This window comes from Aethalodelphis obliquidens, unplaced genomic scaffold, assembly GCF_003676395.1.
Source record: "Aethalodelphis obliquidens isolate GAN/ISIS:26980383/991018 unplaced genomic scaffold, ASM367639v1 scaffold9, whole genome shotgun sequence".
In the NCBI taxonomy this organism is placed as follows: domain Eukaryota; kingdom Metazoa; phylum Chordata; class Mammalia; order Artiodactyla; family Delphinidae; genus Aethalodelphis; species Aethalodelphis obliquidens.
Genome location: NW_020837953.1, coordinates 29736857 through 29754551, shown reverse-complemented (window position 1 = coordinate 29754551; position 17695 = coordinate 29736857).

The following is a 17695-nucleotide window of genomic DNA, read 5'->3' as shown; positions in this document are numbered from 1 at the left end:
TTAGTTTTAGGTGTACAGCATAATGATTTGATAGTTGTATATATTACAAGATGATCAACACAGTAAGTCTAGTTAACTTCTGTCATCATCATAGTTACAGAAATTTTTTCCTGTGATGAGAACTCTTAAGATCTACTTTCTTAGCAACTTTCAATATGCAACACAGTATTTAAGATTTTTTTTGATATGGACCATTTTTAAAGTCTTTATTGAATTTGTTATAATATTGCTTCTGCTTTGTGTTTGGTTTTTTGGCTGTGAGGCATGTGGGATCTTAGCTCCCCGACCAGGGATTGAACCTGCACCCCCTGCATTGGAAGGCAAAGTCCTAACCGCTGGACTGCCGGGGAAGTCCCGCAATATAGTATGATTAACCGTATTCACCATGCTGTACATTACATCCCCATGAATTATTTATCTTATGACTGGAAGTTTGTACCTTTTGACCCCCTTCACTTGTTTCACTCCCCCACCCCCATCCCCGGGCTCTGGGAACCACCAATCTGTCTTCTGTGTCTATGAGTTTGCACATTTCTAAATAACCCATGGGTCAATGAAAAAAAAACAAAATGAAATCAGTAAGTATTTTGCACTGAATGTAGATGTAAGCACATCATATTAAAATTTGTGGGAGGCCCCTAACGCAGTACATAGAGGAAAATGTATAGCGACGAAAACCTATGCAAAAGCAGAAAGATCTAAAATCAGTGACTGAAGCTCGTACCTTAGGAAACTAGAAGAAGAATGAGAAAGTAAACTCAAAGGAGGCTGAAGAAAGGAAATTGTAAAGATGCGGGAGGAAATCAATGCGACCCCTAGGATTTGAGCTGAGTCTACCAGGGAGAAACTCTTCTGACTCCCAGGACAGATGTGTTGTTGCTGCAGCCACCTTGTCTCCATCAGCGGAGGGTGTGTCCTAGGATGCAGCCAGACCAGAGGAACTGGAAGTGCGGGATGGAAGAGAGAGAAACCGGGTCCTGGGGAGATAATGTGGACCCCCTGGATGAAGCCAAGTTTGAAACTAGAACTCCCTGTGCATTTTTCAGTTACTGCGTCCCATAAATTCCTTTTTTTCTTAAGTAAGTTCAGATCAGGTTTTCTATCCCTTGCATGAAAAAATTCCAAATGGTTCTCCAAGTGGCTTTATCTTTGCAGGGAGGAGCTGTGAGCATAGCAAAGAGAGCCTAACATTTTCCAAGCATCTGCTTCATGCAGAGGATGGGGCTTTGTGTTCCTTTTATATATTTTCTTGTTTCTAGCTGTGGCCTTTTCTTTTCCACTTAAAGAAGACCCTTTAACATTTCTTGCATAGGTTTATTAATGATGAACTCCTTTACCTTTTGCTTGTCTGGGAAACTTTCTCCTTCAATTCTGAATAATAACCTCGCCAGGTAGAATATTCCAGGTTGTAAGTTTTTTCCTTTCAGCACTTCATCCTGTCACTCCCTTCTGGACTGTAAAATTTCTGCTGAAAAATCAGCTGATAATACAGAGGAAATGGGGGTTGCTTTGTATGTGATTAGTTTTTATTCTCTTGTTGCCTGGTGCTCCGTGTTTCTTCCCACATTATCATACCCCTCCCCAGTTTGAATTTATTATCCCCATTTTACAGATGAGGACACTGAGGCCTGAAGTCCCAACCTGGGAGCTGGTTCCCTCAGTTTCCTCCCTCACCCCTACCTCAGCGGCTCAGAGTTTAGTCTCTCAGGTCAGAGGTCAGTGCCTGTCAGTGTCAGCCTAGGGGAACCCCTCTAGCATCACTGCTGCACCCTGTCAGGCCCTCCCTCACCTATGGCCCTCCTTGGACCTGCCCAAGAGACCCCAGGTCTCCATGACCGACCTATTAGCTCAGGAGTCAGAGGAAAGGTGCATGATGTGGGGACTGAAATCTCAGCCATGGAAAAGGCCAGGTTTAGAGAAACGTAAGCTTGTCAAAAACAGTAACTAGAAAATCTCCTCTTGAGTTGATGAGCTGTTAGAAATCACCCGGTGTGTTCCCAGGGCAGGGGTGACCTAGCCAATCATACAAGGTTCCGAGGCTCACCCAGTGCCACACAGCACCTAACCGGGACTGGCACTCAGGACTCCAGGCCCCCAGAGGAGTTCCACAGAATGAGAGGTGCCGCCCCCGGCTTGGTCGGGCACGGGCGCTGGGGCCAGAGGAGATCTGGGTTCAAATCTGTAAGCTCCTTTTACAAAGTGTGTCATAGTGGGTATGTCTCAACTGCTCTGAACCTCAGCTTTCTTTTCTGTAAAATTCTACTTCAGAGGGTGTTTTGAGGTTTAAATGAAAAAAAAAATGCATGTGGAGCTGGGCACGTAGTAGGCAACCAAGGAACGATGATGTTATTATTATTTTAGTAGTAGTTGTTGTTTATCCTGATGGTGTTCATGGGCAGAGGACTTGCCTGTCCTGTCACTGCCGCATCCCTGGGGGCTGCACCGGCCGGACACACAGTAGGTGCTCAATGCATGGGCCTGGAGCTCGTTAGCTTTCACCACACAGCTGAGCTAACTGATGTTTCCTCCTTTACAAAAGTGACCTGTGCCCTGCAGGTCAAAGACCCACAGAGCAGCTGTTCGCGTTTCTGTGGAGCCAATGCCCTGTCCATGCTGCCAGTTGCCTGGAGTCCCCTCTCCACAGTTGGATGGAGCCTCGCAGGACTTACCTGATGCCCCTTCATGCCAAAAGCAGCAGCAACAGAACCATGTGACTCTCAAAGAAGAATCCATTTTGCACTGGTCCCAATCTTTCTCCTTCCTCTCCCCTTTATTTCAGTGCCTGCAGCACCTTATTATTGACTCCAGCAGTTTAATGTGTTAGCTGGGCTCTGGCAGAGCCAGGGAGCCAAGGTCTCAGTGCCCTTTGCTTAAGTTTTTATCTGTACAATTTCATGTGGTCGGAGCCCTGGCCACAGGGAGCTGGAGAAATTTCATACCTACGTTAAATCACAGAGCATGTGCGAGCAGTATGAGAACACTTGTCACCCACATCCCAGCTCTTTCAGGGAGGGAAGATCTTAGCCTGTCTCACCATGCTTTAAGGACCTGGCTCATTTCATGTGCACTTTCCCACAATCACTTTTGTAGAACTGAAAGCAATTTTCTTGAGATGAGAGTGGAGATGGGCAGGCACATTTGCTAGAAGCTGGAGCCGGCAATGGCAGGCACGCTGGCCCCAGGATCCCCACTTCAGGGTGATGCAAGGATATAGAGCCCAGCAGAAGGGACACATCACAGGCAGCTGCCGGATTGGGGTTAATCCCTCGCCTCATCTTAATATTAATTAGTATGTCTTTCTTTTTTAATTTAGAGGATAATACACGCATACTGTAAACATTCACAGTGTGAAAGTAAAAGAGGGACTTGGCTTCTGGTCGAGATGGAATAACAGGGATTGGATTTTTTTCCTGCCTCCTAGAAGAACCAAAGAATGGGCAAAATATATAAAACAGCCATTTGCAAGATGCTAGATGTCAGGAAAGGAAGAATAGTAATCGCTGAGAGGCAGGAAACAACCAAAGTGAGCCCTATGATAGCACTAGCTTACTCCCTTGAGAGAGCTTTCAGCTGGATGTAGTGCAGGGCAGGGGAACCCAGACAGAGCACAGTGCACTCCCTGATGTGAGGAGATGGAACTGAGGGTTTGGGGAGACTAATGTGGCGAGCGTTCACAAGACAGAGTACTGGAAGGGAAAGAGATATTGATACACAGAGATCTTTAGAGATCTGCAAAGGGGTCTCTTGAGTTTTCAACTAAGTTCTAATCAGGACAAAGATGTGAGGAATCTGCCTGTGGCTTGGGGGAAAAGATCACCCAGATAACAGTGCCACATACTTACACAGGGCTAGGAGTAGCATCTGCTCCCACCAGCCAAACTGGGAAACCTTATGACTGACATGACACTAAGTAGAATGGGGAATAGCTATCCCTGGATTGAACACTCCTCTGGGACTGTCTAACAAAGGTTAAGCAATGCCTGAAAGGATCAAACTGTTTCAAAGTAACTTTGCATCCCAGAACAAAGCACAAAATTATGTATAAGAATACAAAAATGTCCAACACCCAAGAAGACACAACTCACAATGTCTGGCACCCAATCAAAAATTACATGGCTTGTAAGCAATCAGGAAAATAGGTCTCATAAGGAGGAGAAAAAGTCGAGTGAAACTGATCCGCAATTGACACAGACCAGTAAACATATAGAAGATTTGAACAATGCTATTGACTAACTTAAGGAGTTGACATTTATAGACTATTCTACCCAACAAGAGCAGAAAACACATTCTTCTCAAGTATGGTGCAACATTCACCAAGATAGACTGTGTCTAGGGCCAAAAAACAAACCTTAACTAATTCAAAAGAATATAAATTATACAAAGTATGTTCTCTGGCTAAAATGGAATTAAAGTAGAAATCAATAACAGAAAGATTTTTAGAAAATCTCCAAATATTTGGAAATTAAGCAACATACTTCTAAATAACCCATGGATCAAAGGAGCAGAAGTCTTATGGAAAATTAAAATCTATTTTGAACTAAATGAGAATGAAAATACATCATATCAAAATTGATGGGATGCAGCTAAAGCAATGCTTAGGAGGGAAATTTATAGCACTGAATACATATATTAGAAAAGAAGAATGTTTTAAAAATAACCTTAAGAAATTAGAGAAAGAAGAATAAATTAAATCTAAAGCAAGCAGAAGGAAGAAAATAATAAAAATTGAAGGATAAATCAATGAAATAGAAAACAGGTAATTGAGAGGATTAATGAAACCAAAAGCTAGTTCTTGGAAAAGATAAATAAAATTGGTAAATTTCTAGTTAGGCCAGAGAGGGAGAGAGAGAATGCAAATCATCAATATCAGCAGTATTGAGCCTATAGACATTATAAGTATAATAAGGAAATACTGTGAATAACTATGCACATAAATTTGTTAGCTGGAATGAGCCAATTCCTTTAACGACACAGACCACCAAAACTCTGTCAAGAAGAAATAGATAACCTGAACAACCCTATGTCTACTATAATATATATAGTAATAATAATCATATATGTAGTAGACATAGGGTTACATGTATATAAATGTAATTCACCACATTAACAAATTAAAAAATATCATTTTGATAGCAATGAACAATCAGAAACTTAAATTCATATCTCCTATTTACAATGACATAAAAATATGAAATACTTAGGGATGAAGCTAACAAAAGATTTATAGAAATCTGACAATGTAATACTACTCAGCAGTAAAAAGCAATGAACTCTTGATACGTTTATCAACATGGCTAAATCACCACACAATTATGCTGAGTGGGAGGAGGAGATAAAAAAGCACATATATGGTGTGAATTCATTTACATTAAATTCTAGGAAATGAAAACGAATCTATAGGGTCAGAAAGCAAACCAGCGCTTGCTTGGGGCTGGGGACCACGAAGGGTGGATTACAAAGGGGCATGAAGAAACTATTGGAGGTGATGGATATGTTCATTATCTTGATTACGGTGATAGTTTCATGCCAGTTTTACACTTTAAATACGTTCGGTTTATTGCATTTCAATTATACCTCAATAAAATTCTTTTTAAAGGAATAAAAGCACCATATTCCCTCCGCCCCAAATCCACTTTCTAGATGAAACACCGCAAATGACAACAACAACAACAAAATCATAAATTTGCTGTCTTGTTTTTGCTGTGACAAACGTTTTGGATACATTTTCTCAATCAATCCTCCATGAACAAGCTGGGTAAGCTGAGGTTCAGAGATGTGGAGTGACCCACCCAAGCCACTCTGTTAGTAACTCTGCAGAGATTTCAACCCAGGTCTGTACAATTCCAAAGCTCCACTCTTTATAATACGGCATACATTTTTATGTATATTCTAAGTCTTCTTTCTTTAACAAAGATGGGATCATCACAATACACACTGTTTTCAAGTTGCTTTTCCATTTGCGAACATCTCCCCACGTGGACCTGCTCCATTCTTTCCCAGCTGCCTGGTGTTCTGTTGCCATAGGCACCAGCATTTATTCAGTTAGTTCCCTATAAATGAGTATTTAGGTTGTTTTATATCTGCTATTATAACAATGTTGCAATAAGCTTATCCTGCCATTTCCCCCATTCACTTAAAATTATTTTTAATTACACAAGTGCTGTGCACAGACATTCTCATTGTTTCGTATTCAAGCCCTCAGATAAAGGAAAAGTGCCTCTGTCCTATCCTCCTCCATAATCACCTCCAGTTTTTTCAATCTCTTCCCCATAGACACTGTTATCAGCGTGGTATGTAATTCTTACAGACCCTTTGAATATGCATCTCTGTACATAGAAATGTACGCTGAGCTATGCCCGTTTGCTCTGAGTGTTTTTAAAAGCATCAGAAGTACCATACTATATGTATAGCTTTGTTATCTGGCTTTTCGGCATTTACAATAAATGACCTTTTTCCATGTCGGTACATACTGAGCTGCCTCCTTTTGCACAAGGCGTGGGTCATGTTCGATTGCCTGGACGTCCTCCCTCCCTGTCTTCCTTCCTAAATCATTCCCCTACGGAGATTTAGGTTGTGTCTATTTTTCTTTCTATAAAAATGACTGCAACGAACCTCCTTGTTCATGCCTTACTGTGTGCATGTGGAAGTTTGTCTCTGGTATTGATACCTAGATGCGGAATTGCTGGGTTGAAGGGTTTGCCTGGCTAGCTCTTGTCTGAGTTCCCAGGAGGCTGAGGAAGATGTGCGTTGCAGGTCCTGGGTGGGGCTGTTTGTGGAAAAGCAGCCAGCACTAGGCAAGAGAGGAGGGATCTTTCCTTTGCCCGCTGGCTTGCTGTATGCAGCCAAGTTCTTGGCCAGCTCCTGATGACACAGAACTCTTGGCCATGTAGCCATTTGGGCAGAGTGATCAGAACAGCCCTGTGGGGCACCTGCAGGGCCAGCCCTATGCACTCTGCCTCCCTCTCCTTCCTGGTACTGACTGGGCTTTGGATTGACTGACCCAGCCTGAGCAGTTATTTGAAGGATTTCAGTCTACTCTACTAGTGAGTCCTAGGGAAGGTCAGGAGGAGTTCAACAAATTGTTCCACCCACAGCTGCCTCTGAAACCTCTGCCACGCCAGGGTGGCTATGCAGGGCCCTGCCCTCCAGGAGTCTTGGCCAGTGGGGGAGATGCATTTGTACCAGCTGGCGGGGCTGTGATAGCTGCAGGGACACAGAAGAGGGGCTTCTGAGAGAGTCTGAAGTTAGTCAGGGAGGTTCCTGGCAGGGGGAAGGCAGGGCTGAGTCTTAAAGGAAGAGGAGGAATTAACCAGATGGAACAGACTCTGAGAGTGCAAGTGCGTGAGGGGTGAGTAGAATGTTTTTACAGCCCCCCCCACCCCTTTCTAGCAATAGCACCTCTTTTACTCTGTGAGAACTTCCATCAACCCGTGTGATTCTGAGAATCCTTAATTCCTTAACTGTACTTTATCTGGCCCAGGGTTGGACGTGTGACCCAGGCTTGGCCAATCAGAGTATTGTGCTCTGGACCCCGTTGATGGCTCAGAGATGGGCCAATCAGAGCCTTCCCTGAGACTTTCTGCTGGAGCTAGTAGGAGAAGCTCTTGTTTTGGGGATCCTGGAACTGAAAACAGCTGCTTGGGGCCACATTTCTTGTCCTCATGGGTCTGATGAGAGCAGGTGAGACCACTTTGCTGAATGAAGCAGAGACAAGAGAGATGAAAGATGGTGGAGAAAGAATCCTTGGAGGTACTAAGACTGCAATTCCTGCAGCTCTTCTTCTGTTTTGAGAGCTCCCCTGTCTGTTCCCCAGCCCTGGGGGCCTGTCAGGGAAGATTCCCAACCTCACAGAGGATGGGAAGGAGTAACCCTGCCACCACTCCACAGGTGCCAGAAGTAGACTTGAAATTTAGACCAGAGCAAGACCGTCTTTTACTCCACAGAGCAAACAGTAGGACCGTTAGCAAAGTTGCACTGATTCCCCTGCCCCAAGTCCCACAGGGCAGAGTGGTGGACCCACGTGGATGTTACAATGTAGTGGGCTGTGGTGAAGTGGAGAAACTCAGGGCTAAGGCTCCAGCACTTTTCGAGCACGAAGCAAACACTGTAATAGGCACTAAACACGCCAGTCCCCTTCCTGCAAAGAGTGAGCAGCTAGAGTGGTGACTGCTGACAGGTCATGCAGATGGAGACCCATGTTTGGAGCCATTAGGTTATGGTGGCAGGGCTGCTGTGCCCAGTCCAGTGAAGGATCCCAGCAGTGATGCTGGCTGCCTGGGCTGTCAGGTCTGATTGGCCTCATTGTTCCATCGACTGTCATGTGAGCGTGGCATCCACACGGGTTTATAAATGTCTCATTGGGCTGTGGCAATGACTTTGCAGAGTTCACGGCTCCACAGAAGGTTGTCTTTAATATATCAGGCAAGCATCACCTGTGTGCTGGACCAGATACCTAGGCCATTAGCCACAGCCCAAGAGTTGGTGAAAAGATAATGTATATATAAAATATGATGTCTATAATGTCTATATAAAATATAATGTCTTGTCCTTAGGAGTGTTGTCTGAGAAAAGGGCTTCCAGAGTTGCTAGGGCTGGACAGCTGGCTGAGCTGTCAGTAAACCAAGCCCAAACCCCCCAAGGGACTTCCTGGAACCAAAATTGGTAGCTTCAAGTAGCCAAAAGCTGCTCGTGTGGGCGACTGAGAAGTACAATGGCCCCTAAAGATGTGGTTATACCCTATTCAGCTTAGGGGACACACCTGTGGGGCCAGACTGGCTCCCTCTTGAATATTCCATTTCCATCTAATTAGCCAGTCTTGCTGTGTCTTTCCAACGCTGGGGTCAGCCCCTGAGTGGACCGAACCCACGATGGGAATATCAGGGTGCAGTCTTCCCTGGAGGTCCTGCATCGGGAGTTTAGTCTCCACAGCGCCCCCTAGCGGGCCAGAAGCTGTTTCTCAGATGGAGGGCAGCCAGGTAGCTAGCCAGGGAGGCAGGCATGTGCATCCCCAAGGAGCACCTGCAGGCGGGGACTACCTCCCCGTCGCCAGGGGCTCCAATCAGCAGCCAGACCTGCGTTAACAAGCGTCCTTGGGTTTGCAAGTCCCCAGGGTAGGGCTGCTGAGACACCCTGTCATGCTGCCTCTAGTACCACCTGCTCTCTTTGGGTCCCCAGATACTTCTGACAGGTTTTCTGGTCAATTTACACCTAAGGCTCAACAAGAGACCTAACGAGGCCCATGATGTCTCCAGCACCTCAACAGTCCAATTAAGTGCTGCGCTTCCTCTCTGGTAGATCAGGGGGTGCTGGGGTGGTGGCCTACTGAGAGGAACTTCTCCTTTCCTGACTCAGGGACTGATCTTCAAGCTACAGCTTGCGTTGCTTCCAGAGTCTGACTTGGGCAGCTGGTCCCTCTAATCAAGTCTAAGCCATCTTTGTACAGATAAGAAACCCAAGACCCAGAGAGATCAGTAACTTGATTAAAGTTACACAGCAAATGAGGGGCAGGGCCAAGGTCCGCGAGATTCCAGAGTCTAGGCCTTTCCCCTGTCCTGTGTGGCTGTCAGTCTTTCCCCACTAGAGGATCCTACCCTGTCTGAGGCCCATCTGGTGCTTAGTTTTGCTCCCTCTGTGGCCTGGTCCCCATGACTTGCAGGTGTGGGTGGCTGCTGGGCCCTGGCTCTGTGTTCATACTTCCTACAGCGGCTGTTTGTCCATCAACACGGTCTGGGAAGGCCTGGGAGGCAGGTCCTGAGCCACATGGGCCAGATGTCTCCTCTGGAACTCAGTTCTGCACCTGGGCCCTTGAGATGCAGGAATGGATGTCTACACATCTCTTCCTGAGCCCTTTTGCTTCTCGCTGCTGCCAGCCCTGTGGCAGGCCAGACCCTATCAGCACTCACCTAGACCACTGCCTTCTCACTGCCTTTCCCCCAGCCCAGTATCTCCAGGCTCTCCTGGATCCCCCTCTATGGATCTGACACCTTATCTATCCTCAATCATGTGGTTTAGGTGGGATTGGCCTGCGCAGCTTCAGGGTGGGCCCTGATTGGCTTGAGGCAGTAAGCCATTGGCCACAGTTGCTGGCTTGCCTGGGAACATAATCAAATCAGAACCAATGAGATGTAGAGAAGTTTGTTCCAGTTTCAGGGAAACAAATAGGTTTTTCCGTTCAGCTACCCAAAGGGACTCTCTCTTCCCCCTGAATGGTGTGATGTGTGGAGGTGAGACTTAGAGAACGTGGGTCACTGGAGATGAGAGTGTGAGGGGCGGGGATGGGGTAGGAAGGTAAGGGGGAAGGGGGCTACCATGGGTAGCCTGAGGATGAAACTGGTATCACAAAAGGCAGAGCAGGGAGATGGATGGAGCCTGGGTCTCTGTTGACATCATTTGAGCTGCTGGGTCAAGCCATACCTGAAGTCAATGTTGTAAGTCTGGGCCTCAGTAGGAAACAAAATTGAGCAATTTGAGGGAAGTTTAATAAGTGGACAATTTACAAGAGTGAAGGCAGTGTGGAGGGACACCACAAGAGATAGTTCAGCGTATGCCAGGGTGAGTAACAGAGGGGCCATTATTACCCTTGGGCCTGAAAAGGGTGAGTGGGGAGTGAGCAGTTATCAGAACCTGGAGGCAGAGGGCTGTTTGGGGAGGGCTGCCCATAGACGCTGTGTGTGTTCACTGCCCCTGGTGGCCCTATGTGGGGAGAGAAGCAATGAATATCTTGGTCTCCCTGCCTCCAGCCTTCCTTTGGTGCTCCCCACTGGTTGACAAGTCAGAGGAACAGCAGTCCACACAGGTCATCCTTCTGGGGTACGGAGCAGGGTGGGGTGGATCTGGTTGGACAAATGGGAGATATTCAGTCTTACCTCTGACCGTCTTGGGCCCTCTCAGTTATGTGAGCTTGTAGAGTCCCTTAACTGTTCAAGGCAGGGTGAGTGGGACTTTTATTTGCCACCCAGAGGACCAACTGGTACGTACACCAAACAGGGTCTCACATCTGTGCCTTTGCTTGTGCTTTTCCCTCAGCTTGGAATGCCATCCGTTGCCTCTGGAAATCTCTTCCTGACCTCTCCCAACCCCTCCCCTTTAAGTCCTGATCCAGAGGCTGAAGAGATGCAGGCAGCAGAGCACAATTAAAAGATGCCAGACAGACTGGAGTCCAAGTCCTAGTTCCACCACTAACTGTGGGTCCTTGGGCAAGTACCTACCCTCTCTGAGCCTCAGTTTCCTTATTCATCATCTGTCAGATTCCATCCTATCCCCATGACCTTGACCCTGCACTTAGCCAAGTGTGCTGGGAACATTCCTGACCTACCTCGGCCTTCTAGTCTGCTGTCCTTGGGCAGGTCTCTCCTCCTCTCTAGGCCTCAGTTTCCCTATCTGTAAACCAAGGGTTTTATATTCAGTGGTTCTCAAGGCATCCGATCCCTACCCTATCCCTTCTGGATTTTCTTTGATTCCCTGACCCTCAGTTGCTCAGCTCAACAGACAAACAACCTGGTGGCTTCGTCTCAGCCGGCGGCGGGCAGGCTGCTGCAGAGCGGCCTGGCGGTGCTGAGAAGCCTGGCGTGTTCACCGTTTGTGTTTACTTTGGCAACTGTGTACTGCCTTCTCGATTTCCTGAGCAAACAGCCCCATTATTTGGAGTAATTTACTGGCATCGGCTTTGGTTGTGAGAACTGGAAGCTTCGAGATGCACCCCCATTTCAGCCACCACACCCTGGATGCGCTTACACAGCCGAGCCCTCTGAGAGGGGCTGAGGGCACCAAGGGCAGAGCACCTGCTTTCCCTGGTGTCCCGGGACTCAGGACCTTTTCGTCTTGTCCCTGGGGCTCCGCAGTCCCTCCAGCCTTTGTGGGGTCTCTTAAGTCTGCAGCCTGAGGCTCTGCTGCCCAGTGGTTGGAGCAGAGGCTCTGGAGTTCAGGTCCCAGCTTGGCTGCTTTATCACTGGATGACCTTGGGAAGTTCCTCTGCTCTGAGCCAGTTTCCTCATCTGTTTCCTCCTGAGGATTGAGAGAGTTCTACTCCCTCCTCAAGCCATCTGCCCCCCATCCCTTTCCAAATGGTGATAGTAGGGGTGCCCTTGGTCTTGCTTGGCCTGTCCCCTCCCCTGGCCACTATGATTTAGTCTGAATTTGGTATCTGATCCGAGCGAGGCCGATCCTGGTCCCCAGGCTCACAGATCTTCAAGATTTAGGCAAGACTGGTTTGGATCCCTATTCCACCTGCTGTTGGTGGGAGACACCTGGGGTGGGGGCTGGGAGGAAGGATCTCTCCCCCGACCACAGGCGGCTTCCAGTGGGGCGTAAGCATCTCCTTTCTCAACCTGCCCTAACCTCCCGCCATCTCCCAGCTTTTCTTTTTGCTTTTATCTCCCCCGCTTCCTTCCTCCTGGTATGCCTCTGGGAATGGATCTCCACTCATCTCTATTACGGAGACCCATTCAGCACCCTCAGCCTGGCAGCCAAAGCCCCTCCAGACACCACTGCCACCCACACCTCCCCAGGTGCTCAGCAGGGCTGCCTCTGTGTGTGTTCAAAAACCCACCCATGGCAGGAGACCGTGGGGCCGGGAATAGAAAGCAAATGTAGACATAACACCGGGGAGGGGAGTGTCTGGCTCCCTGACACTGGGGGCAGGACTGGCCAGACGACACGTGGGCCATGCAGAAAGAACACGTACCTCTTTCCTCTTGGGGATGCAGTGGTGAGCTGGACTTGCCTTGTCCTAAGCCCCCTGGGAGTCTTAGCTTTACCCTTGAGCCTCTCTCTTCACACAGAACACACAGTCTTCTCCCACTGACTCACCTAGAGCTTCCCCAGTGGGGTAGGTCGTACAATAGGGCCACAGTTCCTCCATCTCCCTGTGCATGCACTTTTTTTTTCTGTTTTCAATAGGTTTTTCTTTCTTTTTTTTTGAATTTTATTTTTTAATACAGCAGGTTCTTATTAGTCATCCATTTTATACATATTAGTGTATACATGTCAATCCCAATCTCCCAATTCAGCACACCACCCCCCCTCCCCACCACTTTCCCCCCTTGGTGTCCATGTTTGCTCTCTACATCTGTGTCTCTATTTCTGCCCTGCAAACCGGTTCATCTGTATCATTTTTCTAGGTTCCACAGATACTATGCATGCACTTTTGCAGCATGACTTTGCCATTTGTTCTATCAAGAGATGGAGTCTCCTTTCCCACCCCTTGAATGTACACAGGCCTGTGGCTGGCTTTTACCCTAGAACTCAGCAGAAGAGATATCATATTCTTTCTGAGAGTAGGCCTCAGGGCGTAGCTGCCTCTGTTTTTACCCTCTTGGAATGTTGCTCTGAGACCGCCAGGTAAGGAAGCCGGCCTGGCCTGCTGGAGGATGAGTGGGCACGTGGAGAGCTGAGGCCCTCTGGCCAACATCCAACTACTAGGGGAGTGAAGGAGGCCAGATTGGACTTTCCAGGCCAGATGGAATGCAGCACAGGGGTAAGTCCAGGTGAAACTAGCAGAGATATCACCTAGCCAGCCACTGGTTTATAAGAAACAATATCTTGCTGCTGTTTTGTTTCTGAGGTTTGGGGTGCCTTGTTACACAGCAAAGGCTACCCAACACACTCAGCATTGGTGGTCTTTCTCAGGATAAAAACACTAACTTCCTGAGAACTTTAAGGTAGAGCCTCAGAGTCGAACCACTTTGAATATTGTTTTGTCCCTAGGTTGGTAGTCTGATTATCCATTGTTATATAATAATTTCCACCCCGCTCCCACCCGAATTTAGTCATGTGAAATAACAACCAGAGTCTGTGAGTCAAGAATTCGGACAAGGTGCAGTGGGGGCGGTCTGATCCCCATTCCACAATGTCTGGGCCTCAGCAGGAAAGATTCAGATGGCTGGGAGTGACCTGAACAGCTGGGTGTTGAGAGCAACCAGAGAATCGTTCACTCACGTGTCTGATGGTTGAGTCCGGATGGCTTTGAAGGCTGGGCTCAGCTAAGAATGTTGACCAAAGCCTTCCCCTGTGGCTTGGGCTTCCTCACATCATGGCAGCCTCGTGGGTGGTTGGGCTTCTCACATGGGAGCTTTTGGGATCTAGCCCTGGACGTCATATGGCTTCCACCATTCATTGTTGATCAAAGGGTTGTGAGAGGAGACATCAAAGAATTTGCAATCTTGCTTTAAAATTGTCCCCATGGGTGACGGAGAATACTGCTGTTGCAGAAATCTGGTCAAAGGTTATCCCCAAATTCCATCTATCTGGATCTGACCCACCCAAATCAATCAGTCAATTCACTCAGCAAACACGCGTGGCCTGTTCCCTTCTGTTCTAGAACCCAAGAGGAGACTCGAACCCTAGCAGTACTCACAGGAATAGTGCCCCCGTTTCTGTGAAGAGAGGACGGTCAGTTCTCTGCCTGCGTGTGAAGGTATTCTCTTCTCTGAAAACAGCCAGAGCAGCTTATGGGGATGAATCTCTTGGTTTAATTCAGAGCCAGCGTACTCTAAGGAAAAGCCTGGGTTTGGGACTCCATGTTCAAGGCAGCGAGAAAGCCTCGTCTCAGGGACTGAGGTGGGCCTGAGGGACCAGGCCAAATTCCCCATCCTTAGCCTGACTCTCGGGGGAAGCCAGTGAGACCCCTGCCCTCTCTGAGTAGATCTTCTTCCCTTTGACAGAGAGATTTGTGGAGGGAATGGGCCTCTGAGTGGGAGGAGGGGGCGAGCTAAGCACAGAGCCCCACCCAGCTGAGGTTTCCCCACTGCCGTCTGCTCTCTGTGTCCCTGACGGGGCCTGGCTTGGTCGGTCCCCACTGTGCCCCCCGACCCTGGACAGAACCTGGGTCTGACTCCAGGGTGGCGCCTCTTCTGGGCATGTCCTTCCGGAGCCCCAGCCTAGCCCGGAATAGGCCTGTAGTTCGAGTGCGTTTACACTTAGGGTTGATTTAGCAAACAGGTTTCCTATTGATTTCCAGGGGTGGAGGGGGATGGATTTATAGCTCCTAAAACAGGCTTGTAGCCTCGCCACAGATCTGCACCGGAGAGTGGGCAGGAAGTTATTGACGTGACCTCCGACCCCGGGGAGGGAAAGATAATGAGTTTATGACAAATCCATCTTCACAGGGTTTATCGCTGGCCCCTTAGAGCAACTCTGCAGAAGAGGAACAGGAAGCATAAACCCCAAGAAATGAGCTTCACCTGCTGCCTCCCCTTCAGGGCTCTCGGAGAACTGTCTCTGCCTTAGGCCCTCTGGCTTTGCAAAGGATTGAAGTCTGCAGAGTTTCCGGCAGACAAAGTTCGGAACTTGGGCGATCTCTGGAGCTCCAGGGGTGGCTGCCCAGCCTGCCCTCCCTACAGGCCCCAGCTGGTCCCCTGTCCCTGCAGCCCTCTCCCCTCAGCTGGGGCCTGTCGGTTGCCCTGCAGCCTGGGAACAAGGAAGGGAGGAGGAAACCGCCTTCCCTGCAGGTTTGGGAACAGGGAACCCTGGATCTGAATTCTGGGGAATTCTTCCCTTACTGGCTGTGGGACCTTGGGCCAGTTCCATGCGCATCCCGGACCTCTGTTCCCTCACCTGTGAAATGCGAGATGAGGAGACTTCCCTCCGAGGACAACTGTGGGACGAGATGAGGCGTAAAGGGCACAGCCCTTGACACATGGTAGGTGGGGTGCGGGTCCAGACGCTATGGATCTGAGTTAAAGAGTTGGCTCTGACAGCCGTCGTCTCTGTGGTCCTGGACAAGTGCCTTAGCCTCTCAGAGCCTCAGTTTGCTCATCTGTAAAATGGGGAGGATGATAAAGATCTCAGACGTGACGGACAGATTTTACAGGCCAGGCACTGTCCTACATGCTTTACATGTATAGACCTTATAACAATCCTACAAGGAGATAGCATTGTTAGCCCCAGTTTACAGGTGAGGAAACTGAAGGTCAAACAGGGGAAAGAACTTGCACAGGGGAGCTAGGAGGTGGTGGAGGCAGGATTTGAACCCAGAGATTCTGGCCCCAGACTCACACTCTTAGCTCCAATTTGGGATTCTTTTTTTATTTTTTAATTAATTAATTTATCTTTTAAAAAAATTAATTAATTAATTAATTTATTGGCTATGTTGGGTCTTCGTTTCTGTGCGAGGGCTTTCTCTAGTTGCGGCGAGCGGGGGCCACTCTTCATCGCGGTGCGTGGGCCTCTCACTGTCGCGGCCTCTCTTATTGCAGAGCACAGGCTCCAGACGTGCAGGCTCAGTAGTTGTGGCTCATGGGCCCAGTTGCTCCGCAGCATGTGGGATCTTCCCAGACCAGGGCTTGAACCCGTGTCCCCTGCATTGGCAGGCAGATTCTCAACCACTGCACCACCAGGGAAGCCCCCTATTTATCTTTTTTTAAATTTTGGCTGCGTTGGGTCTTCACTGCTGCGCGTGGGCTTTCTCTAGTTGTGGTGAGCAGGGGCTACACTTTGTTGCGGAGCACGGGCTCTAGGCACATGGGCTTCAGTAGTTGTGGCACGTGGGCTCAGTAGTTGTGGCTCGCGGGCTATAGAGCAGAGACTCAGTAGTTGTGGTACACGGGCTTAGTTGCTCCGCGGCATGTGAGATCTTCCCGGACCAGGGCATGAACCCATGTCCCCTGCATTGGCAGGCAGATTTTTAACAACTGCACCACCAGGGAAGTCCTTCCAATTTGGGATTCTGAGGGTCCACTAAGTCGAAGGGCGTGGATGGGCTCTGCCAACTGAAAAGTGCTGTTGGACTGCCAGATGTGGTTACCTTCTACAGGAGAGAGAACTTGAATCTACCATCTGCCTTTGTGTTCTGTAATCTGTTAATCTCACATTCTGCTGTGACCACCTGATGTTTGGGGGGAAGATGGGCTGAGGTTAGAGTTGGGGTGACTGGGGTCTGGAGTAATCAGGGGAGGTTTCCTGGAAGAGGTAGACTGCACACTGAGGGTGGAGAGGTGGGCAGGACAGAACAACCTGTGGTCCAGAGAAGGTATTGGGGAGACGCAGCTCAGAGAGGATGGGGCCAGGTCGAGGTCCAGCCCCAGGCCTCACTTTGGGATTCAGGTTGGGCTTTGGGAATCACTCATGTGCCTAGAAAATGCTCAGACCTGGCCATAGGCTCTGATGCTCCCTCAGTGGTTCATTATCACATTAGCTGGTTTCTGCCCCCTCTGTTAAGAAGTTGCACGTTTCCTCATAATTCAATGCCATTGTTTTATCAATTCAGTGTTTCCGACCCTATAATCAGGGAAAGAGTTGTAGCTTTTCTCCTCCATATTTTCTCAGTTCTATTGACTTGCCCTTCTTCATCATTCAGCTGGTAATTCTTTTCTCGAGAGTCCATTGATTTCCACATTGAAATATTTCTTGACACCCTTTCTAATGAGAATCCTGTTTCACGTGTCTTCAAATTAGGGTTAGGGTGTTTTCATTTTGGACCTATTTTGTTGTAAAAACAACATCAGTAACTCTCTGGGGACGTCTGTGCACCGCCCCCCCCCCCCCTGGGGTCCTCACTGAAGACACATGAGCTGACATGTGAGCTGACACGTGGTAAGCCTGGGTTCCAGGCAGCGGCAGCTGCTCCACAAGCAGCAGCTGCTCCCCCTCGCTGGGTGTAGGGAGCATGCACACTGACCAGGGAGAGTCAGTAGTGCCCTAGAGAGTGTCTCCTTTCTTCCCTCATGTGTCCATTGTAAGCCAGCATTCATTGAGCACT